The sequence below is a fragment of the Chiloscyllium punctatum genome, chromosome 21, assembly GCF_047496795.1.
Source record: "Chiloscyllium punctatum isolate Juve2018m chromosome 21, sChiPun1.3, whole genome shotgun sequence".
In the NCBI taxonomy this organism is placed as follows: Eukaryota; Metazoa; Chordata; class Chondrichthyes; order Orectolobiformes; family Hemiscylliidae; genus Chiloscyllium; species Chiloscyllium punctatum.
This window is the reverse complement of record NC_092759.1, coordinates 85,103,263-85,122,797: the sequence shown is the minus strand read 5'-3', so window position 1 is coordinate 85,122,797 and position 19,535 is coordinate 85,103,263.

Here is a 19,535-nt window from a genome sequence, read left to right as displayed (position 1 = left end):
TTTCTAAGGAATGAAATCTTTGGTTGGAACTGAAAAAGTTGACTTGCACCTTTCCAAATTGTACATGTCATCAGCATCAATTCAGTTCATTCGACAGACTGAGTGACTTACCAGGAACACCAACTATAGCAAGAATAGGATAGTAACCAGCTTGAATACCCAGCAGTACATCTTCAATCCGATATGCTAATGATATCCAAGGCTGGGAAAGCCAGTAAAGACCATTGGATAAACTCCGGTCCATTGTTAGAACATTCCAGTCTAATGTTCTAACAGACAGTTCTCTCCTCCACCTCTCTCTGGAGCTGCTGATCCCTGTTACTGGTGTGGATGATGCTCTCGCTCATACAATGGGATAAAACACTGAACACATTCCCTTATTGATATAAGAGAGAAACTCTCTAGGGATGTTTAGGATCCATGGAGACTGACATAATCACAATCGCTGAACAAATAGCTCCAGTTAACCGATTAGACTTCAATACTGTTTTATTAAAGTTCAAAATAACTTCGAACGTTTATGCATTCTGGGTTGATATGTGAGTGTGACTGAAGGGAGAAATGTGGAAGATGGTAGATTGATTGTGTGTAATCATTCAGTTTGCCTTGGATATGGAAGTAATGCCAGAGATTTAACGGAACATAAACATGCTTCTCTGCTCATAAATAGAGAAGTAAATCCTGTAACTAAAGATCAGTCATTGCAATATCTGTAAAACATTGAGAGAATATCTTTCGTCCATGATCTGGTGGCAAAATGCGCCTAAGAAAACATCGGTTATAACAAACAAATGGCATGGATATGTTAACAGAATTGTACGTGACAAACACAATTCAGATTGTTATTCCAGAATGAGACAGGGCAGGTTTGGGTCATGCTGTTGATGGTTTCCATGTTAACGAACTGTGATGAAGTGTCATTTCATGGACTTCAATTACGTTGTGATTATGTCATTGGGGAAAGACAGAAGATGGAGAGGACTGGGTGACATCGAGGCTTAGACCGGGTGCAGGAGCAGTGATGTTCTCCAGTCACCAGTATTGGAACGTTTCACTTTATAATTCACACGAGGAACAGATTCCAGAATACATTTACAATGAGGAATTAGCAGAGACAATATTAATGAAATGATATAAAATCCAGAAACAAAATGATTTTCTGCACGTACCAATAAATGCAAAGTACAGAGATAAGGGTGATAAAATGCACTCCTGATACTGTGTTATATAAACTGAAATGTGGATTACAAAACTAGGTAAGTGGTGTGCAAACTTTATCAATCATCATTTCACCCACAGCTGAGATGCTGATTGCTCTCTGACAGTAATCCCCCTCACTGTGATTCTCTGGCCCAGTCTCTCACACAGTCTAGCAGGAGCGGGGGTGGTGGTGGTGGTGGGGGGTGGGGGCATAATTTCCTGCTGCGCTTAGCACAGTCTATTTAAAAAACTCTGCTTTCTGCATGGAACCAATTAATTGACCTAATGGGTTCTGTTTAGCTGACAGTAAATTCTGTCATATTATTGGAAATAAATATTCTGGGCTAACCGCCAGTATCAGCATAGTGCTCACAGTGTATGGCGCCCAGACAAAAGGGCTTACAGTTCAGAGGAATTTCTAAATAAAGCTTCTAACTTCTGTCAGTCCATATTGGTCACAAGGAGGTTTGGGTATTTTTATTATCCAAGACTTCGATCAATTATATAAAGCTAACTTCGCGCAGTTGCTAGAGAATATAAGACAGAATCTTCCAATATCCTATTTGAGTTAGATCTGGTTAAAATGAATGTCCTTCCTTGTTTATGATACCCCATGTCAATTCTCCCTTTGACGCTGCCCAGGCAGGCGCCACGGAGGCTTAACAGGTGGCTTTGATCTTTCATCTTGCGTCACAGATGGCCTCCTCTTAAGCTGGACAAATTGCAGCTTCCACAGTGAATGTGGGGGTGTCGATTTTCCATAGTTTAAGAAATACCAACCAAGTTCCTTGCTTTCCGATATGGCTGATTGGGCTTGTCAGGACCCATGGTCAATTTGGCAGGATATCGAGACCTTCTAGGCTAATTGTCCCCCCATTAATCTGTTGTTCATGGACAAGATGAGGACTGTTATGGAGAATTGCAGAAACCGATTGTCCTTAATACAGGGAAAGCGTGGAGAATGATGGGACAAGTTGAGGGCTCTTTACAAAACAAAAACTTCGGCTTTAACTCCCATTGTAGGATTGGTAGCATTCCAGCCGGGATTTATGGATTCTGGCTTGAGGCTCTAGGAGTCCAGATGAGTTTCCTGTTTCTGAGAATTATTTGACGGGGAGGTCCTGATGAATTTTGAGCAGCTGAGGCAGGAATATGAGGTATCTGGGAGGGACCTCTTTTGCTACTTTCAGTTTCAGGACTTTTTACAGAAAAAAGACTAGATTAATGGTCCGTCTCTGTAAGTCAGACATGGAGATTAGAGTGCTTCAGACTACGGGCACTCTCTGGTTCAGCACCTTCTGTTATCTATTAGGAGGTAGTGTCTCGAAAGACATTGACCCTGTTACACCAGAACAGGAAGAGGTTATTCAGCCCCTGGAGCTTGATATACAGTTACAGGAGGAGGCCAGTCAGCTCCTCGAGTCGATAACACTGGGCCCAGAGTAGGCATGCAGCACCAGTACCCTGTTATGCAGCAATAGGGTCAATCTATTCAGCCTCCTCAAGTCTGGAACATAGGAACTGGAAGAGGGACTGGAGATTGGTGCATTGGGATACCAGGAGGACATTCAGTCCCATCGAGCCTGTTGCACGGGAATTGGAGAAGGATGCAAACTATAAGATTTCTTTTGGGAAAGGAGGAAGAAGTTTACCTCACGTGTCTGGTGTATGGGAACAGAAAAAGGCCAATGATTCCCTCAGTCCTATATCAGAGATGCAGGAGAGACCGTTCAGTATCTTCAGCCTGTGATGGAGGAATATGCGAAGTTTTTTCAGCCTCTCAAACTGTTACACAGCAACAGAAAGATTGCATAAGCCCTTACAGCTCTGACGCATCAACAGGAGGAGTACAGGCAGACAATCGAGATGGTGATGTAGAACAACAGAAAGACATCAGCCCATCGATTTTGTGCACAAGGAAGAGAATGAGTCCATTCAGCGACATGGATCTCTTACAGAGCAATCAGAGCAGGTCATTTCACGTCATGTGCCTATTTTCCAGGATTGGAGCGAACAAAGAGATTATAGAGAGGTAACAATTTCGAATTATCACCTTCACGATGGATTATAGAGTAGTCAGAAAAATGTTGAAATTTAAGAAATATTGTTAAAGTTGATTATTCAGGAATTAATGACAAGAAATTTGAAAAGTCAAACTACAATCCATCAGAATCAACATGATTTGGATCATTGTGGTCCTACAGATGATACATTTGGACTTCCAGAAGGCATTGAATAGCTCTGCAAAAATGATTAATCTGCAGAATAAGATCGTCTACGATTAAAAGTAATTTTTTAGCTTGGATACAGGCTTAGTGAAGCAACAAAATGCAATGAGATGGACAAAATATGGGTCATTTTCTGTTTGGCAAAATTCAACTTTTAGGAAACCAAATGTCTTGGTCCCCACGCCCCAACTATTTACAATCAATAGTCTTAAGTAGTTGAGAGTATAGAACATGTTACAACCAAATTAAGAGATGACACTAACTCAGGTGAGAAATTGCAATGAAGATGCAGGAAATTAGAAAATGTATATGGATAGGTTGGGTCAACATTTGATAGAAGAAACTGAACAACGAAAAGTATGAGTGTATCCGTTTAGATCAATGTAGCAGAAAGGCAAATTATTAACCAAATGGAGAGAGACTTCAGAATGGTTAGGTACAGAGAGATCTGGCTGCCCGCGTCCATACTACAGAATACTCCGATGTAGGTACAGCAGATAATGAGAAAGGCAAGTGCAACTTTGGCACATATTTCTAAAACGCTGGATTATAAAGGGAGGGAGATGTGAGATCGCAACTGAGTATTGTGTGCAGTCTTGGTGTCCTGACTGTAGGAGGGATGTATTTGCCATGGAGGCAGTTCAGAAGTGGTTTACTTGATTTATTCCAGAGATGAGGAGATTGCCCTCTGAAGAGAGATTGAGCAGTTCAGGCCAACACTGCCTGGAGTATAGAAAAATGAGAGGAGATGTCAGAGGTCTGGACGATGTTAAAGGTGATTGACAATGTAGATGTGAAGTTGATATTTCCTCATGTGGGACAATCTCGAATGATCCTAAAACCATAGTTTTAGGATGAGGTGGGGGAGAAGTGAAACAGGGGTGAGGAGAATATACTTCTGTCACAGGTTTGGGAATCTGTGTAATTCACTGCCCCAGAGTGCAGTAGGTTCTGGGATATTGAGTAAGTGAAGGAATATGGAGAGCAGACAGGAATGTGGAACTGAGGCCGCAATGACATCAGACATGACTGCATTCAATGTCGGAAGAGGCCTGAGGGGCTGGATTGCCGAAATGATGCTCCTCGTTCTTATTCAGCGCTTTGCATGTGTTACACATAAATGGGGAGGACTGGTTATCAAACGGGAAGCAGGCACTTCGGATAAATCAGCGTTAGTCAGTTTGACAGAACGTCACCAGTGGAGTCACACAGTGACCAGTGCTAGGTCCAAGACTCTTTACAATCTGAATCAATGATCAGGAGGAGTGGAACAAATGTACTGTAACTATGTATGCTGGAAGTGACAGGATGTGCAGCTCCAATCCATTTGCAGCTCCATATCTCTATTGTATCAATGGATGTAGAATATCTCAAGAGGAAGGAGGAAAATGACTTAGGGTTAAGTCGGCAAGGATCAGACAAGGCTCTAGAGGGTTACAAAGTAGTCAGGAAGGAAGTGAAGAATAATCTCAGGAGAGCGAGATGCGGGCATGAAAAAGACTTGGTGAGTAGCATTAAGGTAAAACTTAAGATATTCTATACTTTTGTGAGGAACAAGATGATGGCTTTAGTGAGGGTAGGGCTCATCAGGATAGTGGAGGGAACTTGCGCCAAGAGTCGGAGGAGGTAGGGGAACATAGAACGTAGAACACTACAGCACAGTACAGGCCCTTCGGCCCTCGATGTTGCGCTGACCTGTCATACCAATCTGAAGCCTATCTAACTTAGACTATTCCATGTACGTCCATATGCTTGTCCAATGACGACTTAAATGTACTTTTTTGGCGAATCTACGACTGTTGCAGGCGAAGCATTCCAAAGCTCTCTCTTTAGGTCTTTCCTGGCTACCTTGTAACCCTCAAGCACCCGAACTGAGCCTTCATATCCCATCCTAACATAAGTCACTGTCTTCCTCTTGACCAGAGATTCCACTTCATTCGTGAACCACGGCTCCCGCGCTCTACAGCTTCCTCACTGTTTGACAGGTACATACATATCTAGGACAGCTTTTCCTTGAATAAGCTCCACATTTCTAATGTACCCATCCCCTGCAGTTTCCTTCCCCATCATATGGTCCCTACATCTTGCCTAATGGCATCATAATTGCCTTTCCCCCAGCTGTAACTCTTGCCGAGTGGTATACACCTATCCCTTTCTATCACTAAAGTAAACATAACAGAATTGTGATTGCTATCACCAAAGTGCTCGCCTCCTTCCAAGTCTGACACCTGACCAGGCTCATTACACAGTATCAAAGGTAATGTGGCTTCGCCCCTTGTTGGCCTGTCTATATACTGTGTCAGGAAGACCTCCTGCACACACTGGACAAAATCTGACCACTCTATAGTACTCGTATTATAGTATTCTCGTTCAATACTTCAAAAGTTGAAGTTCCCCATTACATCTACCCTGTCTCTGTCACTCCTATCGAGAATCACCTTTGCTATTCTTTCCTTTACATCTCTGGAACTATTCGGAGGCCTGTAGAAAACTCCCAATGGGGTGAACTCTCCTTTCCTTTTCCTAACTTCAGCCCATACAACCTCAGTTGATGAGTCCTCAAAAATGCTTTCTGCAACTGCAATACTGTCCTTAACCAACAATGTAACACCTCCCCCTCTTTTACGATCTTCTCTGTTCTTACTGAAATATCTAAATCCTGGAACCTGCAACAACTATTCCTGTCACTGCTCTAACCATGTCTCCAAAATGGCCACAACATTGAAGTCCCAGGTACCAACCCATGCTACGAGTTCACCCACCTTATTCTGGGTGCTCCTGGCATTGAAATGGACGAACTTCAAACCAACCTCTTGCTTGCCGGTGCCATCTTGTATCCCTAAAACTTGATTTTGGACCTCCCTACACTCAACTCTTTCTATACTCTAACTCCAATTTTGGTTCCCATCCCACTGCTGGATTAGTTTAAACCCACCCCAACAGCCTTAGTGAATTCCACCAACCCCCCGAGGATATTGGTACCCCTCTGGTTCAGATGAAGGCCATCCTGCTTGTAGAAGTCCCACCTACCCCAGAAAGAGCCCCAATTATACAGGAATCCAAAACCCTCCCTCCTGCACCATTCCTGTAGCCACGTGTTCACCTTCTCTCTCTTCCTATTCCTTGCCTCACTAGCACGTGACACAGGCAAGAAACCAGAGCCAACAACTCTGTTCATCCTAGCTCTAAGCTTCCAACCTAGTTCCCTGAATTTCTGCCTTAAATCCCCATCTCTCTTCCTACCTATGTCGTTGGTGCCTATGTTGACCACGGCTTGGGGCTGCTCCCTCTCCCCGTTAAGTATGCCAAAAACACGATCAGAGACAACACGAACTCTGGCACCTGGGAGGCAACACAACAAACGTGAGTCTCTCTCGTCCCCACAGAACCTCCTTTCTGTCCCCCTAACTATGGAGTCCCCAATGACTACTGCTCTGCTCCTCTTCCCCTTTCCCTTCTGAGCAGCAGGGACAGACGCTGTGCCAGAGCCCTCTACCCCACTGCTTTCCCCTGGTAAGTCCCCCCCATTGTATCCAAAACTGTATATTTATTATTGAGGTGAATGGCCACAGGGGATCCCTGCACTGCCTGCCGGTTCCCTTTCCGTCCCCTGACTGTAACCCATTTGCCTTATTCTTGTACTTCGGAGTGACTATCTGCCTGTAACTCCTCTAAATAACCCACTCTGCCACCCGAATGATCAGACGTTCATCCAGCTCCAGCTCCAGTTCCCTAACGCGGTTTTCAAGGAGCTGGAGTCAGGTGCACTTCCAGCAGATGTAGTCAGCAGGGACACTGATGGTGACCCTTACCTCCCACATTCTGCAGGAGGAACATTCAGCTGCCCTCACCTCCATTCTCACGAGTCTAAATTCCCAAAGAGAGTGTTAAAAAAAAGGAATAAAAAACTCGCTAACGTGCCAAGCTGTGGCACAGGTACTTTGTTTTTGATGAGAGGAGGAGGATGGGTGCTTTAACAGATTATAAGGCAAGGTAAGCTTTTCTGGGTGTTTGGTTTAATTCACAAACGGGTTCATTGCTGTGTCGTAACAGCACACTTTGAACATTGTGTTCAGTTCTGGTCGCCTTGTTATAGGAAAGATGTAGAAGCTATAGTGAGGGTGCAGAGGAATCCCGAGGGATCAACAGAAATATTGGCACACACCACACGATCGAGTGAAATATTGAGGAAGTCACCACGCGAAAAATAAATACTGGCAGATTCTGCATGTCTGTATAAACGTCAGTGTGTCAGTGTTTGTGGTGTGACTGTACTGATGCCTGTATATCTGTGTGTGCACGTGCAACAGTGTATTTGCATTTCTCTCTGTGTGCTTTCGTATCTGTGTGACTGCACCAGTCTCTATGTGTGCCTGTGTATCTATATGCATATCTTTGTGTATCTGCGTGTCTCTGTGTGTATCCGTGTGCACAGCGGATTTGCCAGCCTCTGTGGTGTTTAAAGTGATGCAATGTCCGCCTCTGCTGGTCTTCACACTCCACTGCATTGATGGCAGTGGAAGGAGAAAACCATAAGGGATTCAGTCTAGGAGGTGGGGACAGGGAGGTAGATCATAGCACCATCCAAACTGACAATACCATCTGCACATGAACACACACACACAGTTGGGTATAGGGAGGATCATAATTGTACTGAGGGCACTCAGAATGGCAAATGCTCCTGAGTAATAATTGTGCTCGCTCTGCAATGTGATAGTGATTTGTCTTTGATGATTATTCGTTACACAGAGTGTACACCTTAAAGAATATTTCCACTGCAACTGAATCCAATCAATTCTGAACAAATCATCTGTACGGTGATGCGATGAATTTATTACACGTTCTTTATATTGAAATATTCTATATTTCACCCCTACAAGGTGTAAGTGAGAATGGATTGAAAAGTCCTGAAACTGGCCCAGTGGTGGTGGTAATATATCTTGGTATCAGACAAAACTGTTCTGTGTATCCAGAGATATTTGCAAAGCCAAACAGCCGTGCAATGTGAGAGATTCACAGTATTTGATGTCCTCTGATAAAAAAAAACTGACACCTGTGCAGCGGCATGGGGGGACCAGCAGAGGGTGGCATTTTATGACTATAACCTTAACAGGGACAGACGTAGAGGTGGAGGAGGGGAGTAAAGGTTTATCTCAATTTCAATGGATTTTCCTCCAAAATCACAAAGCCATCATTTCACAGAGATGCACACAAACATACATAGACACATTAAACACACAACACGTATACATAAAGATATGGACACTTACACAAAAACACATGCACACGCCTGCACACAGACACAGTGGCTTCTTTAAGATAGAGATAAGCATGTTTTTCATGAATAAGGGAATCAATGGTCAGTTGGGGAAGGCAGGAGAATGTGGCTGAGAAACATTTTAGCTGTGACCAAACGGCACAGCAGATCCAAGGGGCTAAATGAACTAATTCTGTTCCAATTTCCTATTTTGTGAAGGGATTCATTTTGGAAGTCGAATTTGAATGCAGATTATTGGGTCAAATGTAGGATTCATAGCAGTGTGGAGGAACAAACAAATCTTGGGGTCCATGGCTGCAGGTCTCTCATTTGCCACCTAAGTTGATAGGGTTGTTAAGAAGGTGTATGGTGTGTTGGTTTTCATTAGCAGGTGGACTGAGTTGAAGAGCAGCAAGATTATGCTGCAGGTCTACAAAGCTCTGGTGAGACCAGATTTGAAATGTTCTGTTCGCCTCTGTAAAGAAAGTATATGGAAGCTTTAAAGCAGGTGCAGAGGAGATTTACTAGAATGCTGCCTGGAATAGAGGGCTTGTCTTATGAAGAAAGGTTGAGGGAGTGATGGCTTTTCTCATTGAAGCAAAGAAGGATGAGATGTAACTTGATAGAGCTGAACATGATGGTGAGAGGTACAGACAGAGTAAATAGCCAGAGACTTCTTCCCAGGGTGGAAATGGTTGTCACGAAGTGAGCATAATTTTAAGGTGTTTGGAGAAAGGTTTTGGAAGATGTCAAAGGCAGTGAGACACCGGCCCCCCTCCCCCTCCCCTCAAAGCGGGCCCCTGGACCTTTGAGACAGCCGTGCTAACCACAGAGACATCATGCCCCTCTCCCCGTCCCCCAAAACCTGGCCCCTGGTACTGTGAGACAGCCGCGCTAACAACTGAGACACCATGCCCCCACTTCCCCTCCCCACAAACCGGGTCCCTGGTATAGTGAGACAGCCGTGCTAACAACTGACACACCATGCACCCCCTCCCACTCCCCCCAAACCGGGTCCCTGGTACTGTGCGACAGCCGTGCTAACCACTGACACACCATGCACCCCCTCCCACTCCCCACCAAACCGAGTCCATGGTACTGTGATACAGCCGTGCTAACCACTGAGACATCATGCCCCTCTCCCCCTCCCACCAAAACCGGGTCCCTGGTACTGAGAGACAGCCGTGTTCACCACTGAGACACCATGCCCCCTCCCCCTCCCCCACCCCCAAAACCGGGTCTCTGGTACTGAGAGACAGTCGTGCTTACCACTGAGACACCGTTCCCCCTCCCCCTTCCCCAAAACCAGGTCCCTGGTACTGTGAGACAGCCGTGCTCATCACTGAGACACCATGCCCCCTCTCCCTCTCCCCCAAACTGGGTCCCTGATACTGTGAGTCAGTCGTGGTAACCACTGAGACACCATGCCCCCTCCCCTCCCACCAAATTGGTTCCTTAGTACTTTGAGACAGCCGTGTTACCCACTGAGACACCATGTCCCAATTCCCCACCACCACCCCTCAAACCGGATTCCTAGTACTGTGAGACAGCCGTACTAAACACTGAGACACCATGCCCCCCCTCCCCCTCCCCACAAACCGGGTCCCTAATACTGTGAGACAGCCGTGCTGACCACTGAGACTCCATGCCTTCCTCCCCCTCCCCCCCAAACCGGGTCACTGGTAATGTGAGACAGCCGTGCTAACCACTGAGACACCAGGCCCCCCTCCCCCACCCACAAACCAGGTCCCCGGTACTGTGCGACAGCTGTGCTAACCACTGAGACACCATGCCACCCTCCCCCTCTCCCCCAGCCGGGTCCCTGATACTGTGAGACAGCCGTGCTAACCACTGAGACACCTTGGCCCCCTCCCCGCTAAACCGGGTCTCTGGTACTGTGGAACAGCCGTGTTAACCACTGAGACACCATGCCCCTCTCCCCGCTAAACCGGGTCTCTGGTACTGTGGAACAGCCATGTTAACCACTGAGAGACCATGCCCCCCTCCCCTCCCACCAAACCGGTTCCTTGGTACTTTCAGACAGCCGTGTTACCCACTGAGACACCATGTCCCAATTCCCCACCCCCACCCCTCAAACTAGGTCCCTAGTACTGTGAGACAGCCGTGCGAACCACTGAGACACCATGCCTTCCTCCGCCTCCCCCCCCCCCCAAACCGGGTCCCTAGTAGTGTGAGACAGCCGTGCTAACTACTGAGACACCATGCCTTCCTCCGCCTTCCCCCCGAAACCGGGTCCCTAGTACTGTGACACAGCCATGCTGACCACTGAGACACCATGCACCTCCTCCCACTCCCCCCCAAACCCGGTCCCTAGTACTGTGAGACAGCCGTACTAACCACTGAGACACGATGCACCCTCCCTTTCCCCCGTCCCCCAATCCGGGTACCTGGTACTGTGAAACAACCGTGCTAACCACTGAGACACCATTCCCCCGTCCCCGCCCGCTCCCCCAAAACGGAGTTACTGTGCTCTGTACTACTGGGGAAAATGCAAATAAAAGTGATGAGCTTAGAGCTATAATGTTATGGCCATAACAGAGACGTAGGTTTCTCAGGGGTTGGAATGGTTGCTGGATGTTCCAGGGTTTAGAACATTGAAAAATAATAGGGGGGGGGGGGGGGAAAGAGGATGCGGTGTAGCACTGCTAATCAGAGAGGGTATCACAGCTACAGAAGTTACCATTATCGAGGAGAGTCTGTCTACTGAGTCAGTGTGGGTGGAAATTAGGAACAGTAAGGCAGCAATCACCTCATTAGGGGTTTACTACAGGCCCCCCATTAGAGGGATGGAGATTGAAGAAAGCATAGGTTGGCAGATTTTGGAAAAGTGTGAATGGAATAGGCTAGTTGTAATGGGTGACTAACTTTCCCAATATTGATCGGAACCTCCTTCCAGCAGATGGTTCGGAAGGAGCTGTTTTGGGAAGGTGTGTTCAGGAGGGTTTCCTAACACAGTACGTTGACAGGCCAACGACGGGAAAGGACATTTTGGATTTAGTGCTCGGCAATGAGCCGGGGCAGGTGTCAGATCTTGCGGTGGGAGAGCATTTTGGTGATAATGACCACAACTGCCTCACATTCTACATAGCTATGGAGAAGGATTGAAGCAAGCACAATGGGAGTATATTTAATTGGGGAATAGGAAACTATGATACCATCAAACTGCGTTGCGAAGCATGGAATGGGAGCAATTGTTCCATGGAAAGGGCACTATAGACATATGGAGATGGTTTAGGAACAGTTGTTGCGAGTGATGCACAAATGTGTTCCTCTGAGACAGGCGAGAAGTGGTAAGGTAAAGGAACCTTGGATGATGAGAGCGGAGGAGTTTCTCGTCAAAAGAAAGAAGGCAGCTTACGTAAAGTGGAGGAAGCAAGGGTCTTGCTCAGCTCTAGAGGATTACACGCAGGCGAGGAAGGAGCTCAAAAATGGTCTGAGGAGAACCAGGAGTGGGCAGGAAAAAGGCTTGGCAAGAAGGATTAGGGAGAATCTAAAGGCATTTTGCACATATGTGACGAAAAAGCGAATGATCAGAGAAAGAGTAGGGCCGATCAGGGATAGCATATGGAACTTGTGTATAGAGCCTAAGGAGGTAGGGGAAGCCCTAAATGAGTTTTTTGCTTCTGCCTTTACGAAAGAAAAGGACCTTGTCGTGAATGAAACCACTGAGGAGCAGGTAATCCTGCTGCAACAGATAGATTGACGAAGCTGATGTGTTGAAAATTTTGACAAACATTAATATTAACAAGTAACCACGGCCAGACCAGATTTGACCTCAGCTGCTCTGGGAAGCGAGAAATGCGATTGCTTCGCCGCTTGTGAAGATCTTTGCATCCTCGCTCTCCACCGGATTCGTACCTGAGGACTGGAGGGAGGCAAATGTAATTCCTCCCTTCTAGAGAGGTAATAGGGAAATCCCTGGAAATTACAGACCAGTTAGTCTCACGTCTGTCATCTGCAAAGGGTTATAAAGGATTCTACGGGATAGGATTTATGACCATCTGGAAGAGCGTGGCTTGATTAAATGTGTTCAGCACGGCTTTGTGAGGGGCAGGTCATGCCTCAAGAATCTTATTGAGTTCTTTGAGGATGTTACTAGAAACGTTGATGAGGGTCGAGCGGTGGATGTTGTGTATCTGGACTTCAGCAAGGCATTTGGTAAGATTCCCCATGGTAGGCTCTTTCAGAATGTCAGGAGGAATGGGATGCATGGAAATTTCGCTGTCTGGATATAGAATTGGCTGGTCGACAGAAGACAGTGAGCGGTTGTGGAAGGAAAATATTCTGCCTGGAAGTCAGTGATGAATGGTGTTCCACGGGCTCTGTTTTTGGGCCTCTGCTCGTTGTAATTTTTATTAATGACTTGGATGAGGAGATTGAAGGATGGGTTAGTAGGTTTGCAGAGGACACAAAGGTTGGAGGTATCATTGACAGTATACAGGACTGTTGCAGGCTGCAGCACAACATTGCCAGGATGCAGAGATGGGCTGAGAGGTGGTAGATGGAATGCAAACTGGATAAGTGCGAGGTGATGCATTTTGGAAGATCGAACTTGAAAGATGAGTACAGGACCAAAGGCAGCATTCTTGGCAGTGTGGAGGAACAGCGGGATCTTGGTGTGCAGGTACATAGATCCCTTAAAATTTCCACCCAGGCGGACAGGGTTGTTAAGAAAGCATATGGTGTTATTGGCTTTCATGAACAGGGGGATTGAGTTTAAGAGCCGTGAGATCTTTTTGCAGCTCCATTTACTCATACCCCTATACTTATTCTCCCATTTCCTCATACTTCGACACTGAATTCTCCTGCTTTTTCATATAACGATACTAATTCTGCCATTTCCTCATATCCCAGTATGATTCTCTCATTTTCTGATGCCCGAGTTCAAATCTCACATTTAGGAGTGCCCTACTCTAATTCTACATTTTAATGATGACTTGTACCAAATATCTAATTTAGGTCCACCCCGCACCACTTCTTCCATTAACTATGTAGCTGCAAGGATTCCCCCATGTCGTGGTCCACTGCTGTAAATTCTACAATTTTGGCGTTTACTGCATCAAATTCTCAAATTGCCAATTCTGCACTAATCCACCCTTTCGTCATGAACTGAAGAAACTCTCCCACTGAGTATTGCCTTGCCCCAACTCTCCTGTTTTGCTGTTTCCTGACAAACATCTTCCACATAATGCTTTACTGCTCAAAGTTTTTTCATTAATTTCGCCCTGCATCGAATGGCCACTTTCCAGCACTTTCCAACATTTCTCCGCCTTACTGATTCCTGCCCGTGTTCTCCCATTTAACTATGCTCTGTTCCAACTCTGCATGTTTTAAGCACCCCACACCAATTCTCGAATTCAATATTGCCCTAAAACAATTCTCATATTCATTGATATCCAAACCAACTTCTCCCAGTGTGGGGAACGCGACTCTGACTCTCTGAGATAGTGGTGCCATACCCCAATTCGCTGATAAAGTTCCACTGTGCAATCTTTCCATTTTGTGGTTCGTGCAACAATTGTCCCAAATACAGGTTCACTTCCGTGCACCATTCTCCCATTTTCGAATCCTGCACGAATCTTCTTTTCATCAGTAACTGCACCTCCACCACATTTAATAATATTCAGCACAAGTTCTCCCACGTCTTCCACCAATTCTCTACTTTCGTGACATCGGCACCAACTCCACCATTATTGATGCCCTGCGTCAATTGTCCCATTGCGTTGTTTCCTGATACACTTCCTCCACGTATTGGCTTCCCTGCTCCAAAGATTTTTTTTTCATTTCTTGGTGGGCGGACTCGAATCTCGACTTTACTGCTGCTTGCAAAATTGTTCCTTCTCCATGATTCCCTGCCCCTATTCTTCCATTGAGAGGTGTTCTGCTAAAATTCTTTAATGAATAGGCAATTTGTACTAATTTTCCAATGTAATGGCACTGTGCAACAATTCTCCCATTTACTGACACCCAACAATTCTCCCACTGCCTGACACCCTGACCCCTGTCGTGGAAATGTAATCGACTCGAATCAACTGCTAGCAAGAGCAAAGGAAAGTCTTTATTTTTCAACCTCTGCATGCAGAGCGGCCAATATACTTGCCAAAAGTGCCTTATGTAAGGGCTGTGAACAAAATTCGCATTTTCGTGTTATACTATTCTTATCACATGCTCAAGGACAAGTGTTGGGAAAGATTCCAGCTCATATTTTCTCATTCCCATGCCTTGGACATAATTGTCTTTATGATTTCCGAAGCTTTTTTTCTGAACTCGGCTGCTCGCAAGGCCAGGTGAAATATTTGCAAAGTTCCACAAAGCCAAGCTGACTCCTCGACGCAGAATTAAGCAAAGTATTTGCATATTTCAGCGAAGTATTAAATTTTGCAAAACATTTTCTGACAGATTTCACAGTAAATGTTAATTTTGTTAATTTTCCATTACATTTTCCAATTTTTTGTCATTTTACAACAAGGACAACAACCAAATAAAAAGCCAGATAGCTATAAATCAAATATAATTTTTGAACATCAGACATTTCCTCAGACACCACCTAACTCTAACAAAGCTTTGCTTCTTTGGGGCCACTGATAGTTTAACATTTCATATCCTACTGCATTCATAAGCAAGTGGTGTTGGCAGGTACACAACTAGGGTCTTATTCAAAGCAGTATGAGTAAGACCAGTCCTACAACTAGTTGAACGATATGGGTCCATTACCCCCATCCTCCATAAGGGACGTGAGCCATCGGGAGGAGGAATCATCTGCTCGTGGAGGCAATCATTTAGCTGCCTTCGTACCATTTATTAAACCAGTAATATTTTGGGACTCATCAGGAACATTAATACAGCATGAGGTACCTAACGTTTTGCAGGCGCCCCCTCTCTCGGCCGTCAGGATGTCTACTACTAATCGATATTGTGTCACTGCTTCCTCACCGCCATTAACTCAGTGTTAATGAGTGCTAGGCCTTCCTCCGTCTCATTTGCGAATACACCATATGCGAGGATGTTCTGCGAGTGTGTACACATTCCAATGCAGAGGGATGCCCCTTCGAGTTCGGCAATTGCTGCCTTTTAGGACGAACACTATTGTGTTGGTGGGCAGTATCGCGGTGTAGCAGCACCCGTTTGTCCCCGGGGGGGTGGTGGTACCCTTTCTCGCCACCTGCCCATATTATACCTGCCATCCTGATTAGATTAGATTACTTACAGTGTGGAAACTGACGTTTCCGCCCAACAAGTCCACACACACCAGCCGAAGCGCAACCCACACATACATTTACCTAACACCTAACACTACGGGCAATTTAGCATGGCCCATTCACCCTAACTGCACATCTTGGTGACTGTGGGAGGGAACTCACACAGACACAGGGAGAATGTGCAAGCTGCACACTGTCCGTCGCCTGAGGCGGGAATTAAACCGGGGTCTCTGGCACTGTGAGGCAGCAATGCTAACCACTGTCCCACCATGCCGCTCATGGTCTGACCATTGATAAAGTAACAAGCAATGTTTATGGTCGTATCATTTGTGTATGTTGCTGTCCAAGTCATTGTTCAAGTACAGCATCAAGGTACACTGGGAGATACCCAAAAGGAGTCTCCCCGATTGGAGCAAATGCACGTTTCTCCCCTGTAATCCACTATCTGGAATGCTGTGGACGGTAGCGTGTCAGGCTAGGGGCTGCAGTTAGCTGAAGGATCTATCTAGTGCACACCACGAGACTCCCTTATTGCACTTCTGAGTCTTACTTTGATCATAGAATATCTATTTCCCATGTCAGGTGCCCCTTTTGCCGTGGTGGCTACTACTAAATGCCAGTCACCGGCGCAGCATGGATCCCTGCATAAATCTTAATTATCCAATTTATAGTCGTCCTTGTTACTGAACGGCTATGGGTCGCATGAAAAGATCCACTTCGACCTATCAGTTAAGATTACCTTCAGCTGCAGCATCCAGGACGCGCCTGCCCTGATGAATAGTCCGACCAGGGCGATTGCTAACAGTGTGAACTGTGGCAGCCCTACATTTGCTTATGACTTCTAATAAATACTTGCTCTAAATTGGTTTTGGCGTTGTGCGATGTCTCCTCAGTCCCAGGTGCAAGTTTGTAATGGCGGGCGTGTATCCACGTGGCTGTTCCGGCGACCTTAAGAGCTATCTGTGCTGTAAGGCGTACTTGAAACGGTCCCAGCCACCTCTTCGCCTTCCTGTTTTCCCTCCTGAAGTCTTTCACTACTATTCAGGCTCAGGTTATAGATCGTACATCTTCCCTTCTGCTGATTGGGGTAATGCTGTCTTCAGTTGATTCTGTATTTGGGACAGAAGTGTAGAGAGTTTCATGCAGTAACACAACATCCCATCCTCACAGTGGCCTGTTATCTGGCTTCCCTTACGTCTCGGGACAATTCCTGTATTTGGCGGCCGACCAAACAATAATTTCAAACGGGCTAAGGTTAGCTCTCCCTTTCCTCCTAGTTCTCATACACATTAGCACAATTGGAAGTGCCTTTGTCCATGTCATCCCTAGTTCCTCACAGCATTTTCTCAATATATTTTTTAAGGTAGAAGTTTCTCTTTTTCGCTGCCCTACCGCTCGTTTGGTGGTAGGCACATTGTTATCCCATGTTTATTCCCAAATACTCACTAATCTGCAGAAGGGCATTATGGACAAATGGTGTCCCACTGTCACTACTAAGCCTAGAGTGTAGGTTTGCTCGCTGAGCTGCAGGTTTGATATCTATACGTTTCAGTACCTGGCATATGGAGGTTAGGGGGCTAGTGTAGGTTAAGAGGGCTTGGATCGGCGCAACATCGAGGGCCAAAGGGCCTGTACTGCCCTGTATTTTTCTATGTTCTATGTTCCCATGTAACATCATCAGTGACGAACGCCAAGTGAAGAGAAGCTGTTGTCTCCTGCTTTCTAGTTATATGTTTGTCCAGGATGGGGTTCCTGGGGTTTGTGGTGATGCCATTTCCGGTTCGTATTTTAAGGGGTTGATAGATGCTATCAAGATATATGTCTTTTTTATGGCGTTGTGGTTGGAGTGCTAGGCGTCAATGAATTCTCTGGCATGTCTTTGCTTAGCCTGTCCCAGGATAGATGTGTTGTCCAAGTCAAAATGGTTTTTAAATTTCATCCGTGTGAAGGGCTACGAGGGAGAGAGGATCGTGTCTTTTTGTGGCTAGCTGGTGTTCGTGTATCCTGGTGGTTAACTTTCTTCCTGTCTGTCCTACGTAGTGTTTGTGGCAGTCCTTGCATGGGATTTTGTAGACGACGTTGGTTTCGTCCATGGGTTGTACTGGGTCTTTTAAATTTGTTAGTTTTGTTCGAGACTATTGGTGGGATTCCGAGGGGTCTTAATAGTCTGGCTGCTTATTCTGAGACTTCATTGATGTATAGAAAGGTCGATAGGGTTTCTGGCTGTGTTAGGTCTACTTGTCGTAGTTTGTTCCTGAGGAATCTGTGGACTGTATTTTTAAAGTATCCGTTCTTCTTAAATACGATTTATAGGCGGTTTTCCTCTGTTTTCCAAAGTTCGTCTATGCTGAAATGTGTGGTGGTTCGTTGGAATAGTGTTCTGATACAGCTTCCTTTTTGCGTTTTGGGATGTTTGCTGGTGTAGTTAAGTATTTGGTCAGTGTTTGTCGGTTTGCTGTATATATGCAGACACACCAGAGAATTCCGAGAGGCCTCGCACTCCGATCACAACGCCATAAACAAACACATAGATCGATTTACCATCTGTCAACCCCTCAGAAAACCAATAGGAAATGATATCACCACAAACCCCAGGAACCCCATCCATAACAAACATATAAATAGAAAGCAGGAGACAACATCTTCACTTCACTTCATTTGGAGGTCGCCACTGATGATGTTACATAGCCAGGTAATGAAACGTCTGGATATCAAATCTACAGCTCAGCGAGCAAACCTACACCCTAAACCTCAACCGGAGCTATAAACCTTCACAAACCTTGGGACTACTAAGCTTCTCAGGGATGCTCCATCTCGGAATTATTTCAGTTAGGAAAGCTTTGGTTATGGCACTGGCATTCTGTTTTGCCGTTGGGAACGCTTGCACCCATTTGGAAAACATATCACCTATTACCAGACAATACCTTTTTCCTTCGCAGGGTGTTAGTTCGGTAAAATCCAGTTCTAAATGTTCAAATTGTTTTTGGGTTGGAAGTGCTACATGACTCATCTGTATTCCCCTCCCCACATTATTGTTAGAGATAACACATCAGTCACAATATTTCTGGAAGTAATGATTAAATCAGTCAATCTACCACTGTGCTGAAATGCTGTCATATCTTCCCTCTTTTGACACATGTTCCTTACTTTGTGTCAGTTTGGCATAGGATGGAAATAATGATCGTGGTAGAAAAGGTTTAACATTGGGGCCACACCATGCCCCTTACCTCAAACTGCACTCTGCTTTTTCCCACTCAAACGTGTCTTCAATCCTGGACTTTGACTGTGACTCCCGTACGTCTGCTGTTGGGGTAAGGATTTTTGTCATTCCCATGTCAACCTGATCATTTACCGGCTGCTGGGCTGCCGTCCATGCCGCTGAGTCTGCTCTTGCATTTCCTTGAGAAACCGAATAGTTATTTTTAGTGTGGGTTTCATATTTACACACAGCGATTGATTTAGGCAATAGGACCGCTTCCCAGAGGTCAGAAATCTGATCACGGTGTGTGGTGGGCTTTCCAGTGTAGGTCAAGAAGTCCCTGTATTTCCACAGGGTTCTAACATCTTGTGGAACTCCGAATGCATACCTGCTATCGCTTAAATATTCGCTGTCTTTCCCTTAGCCAATTT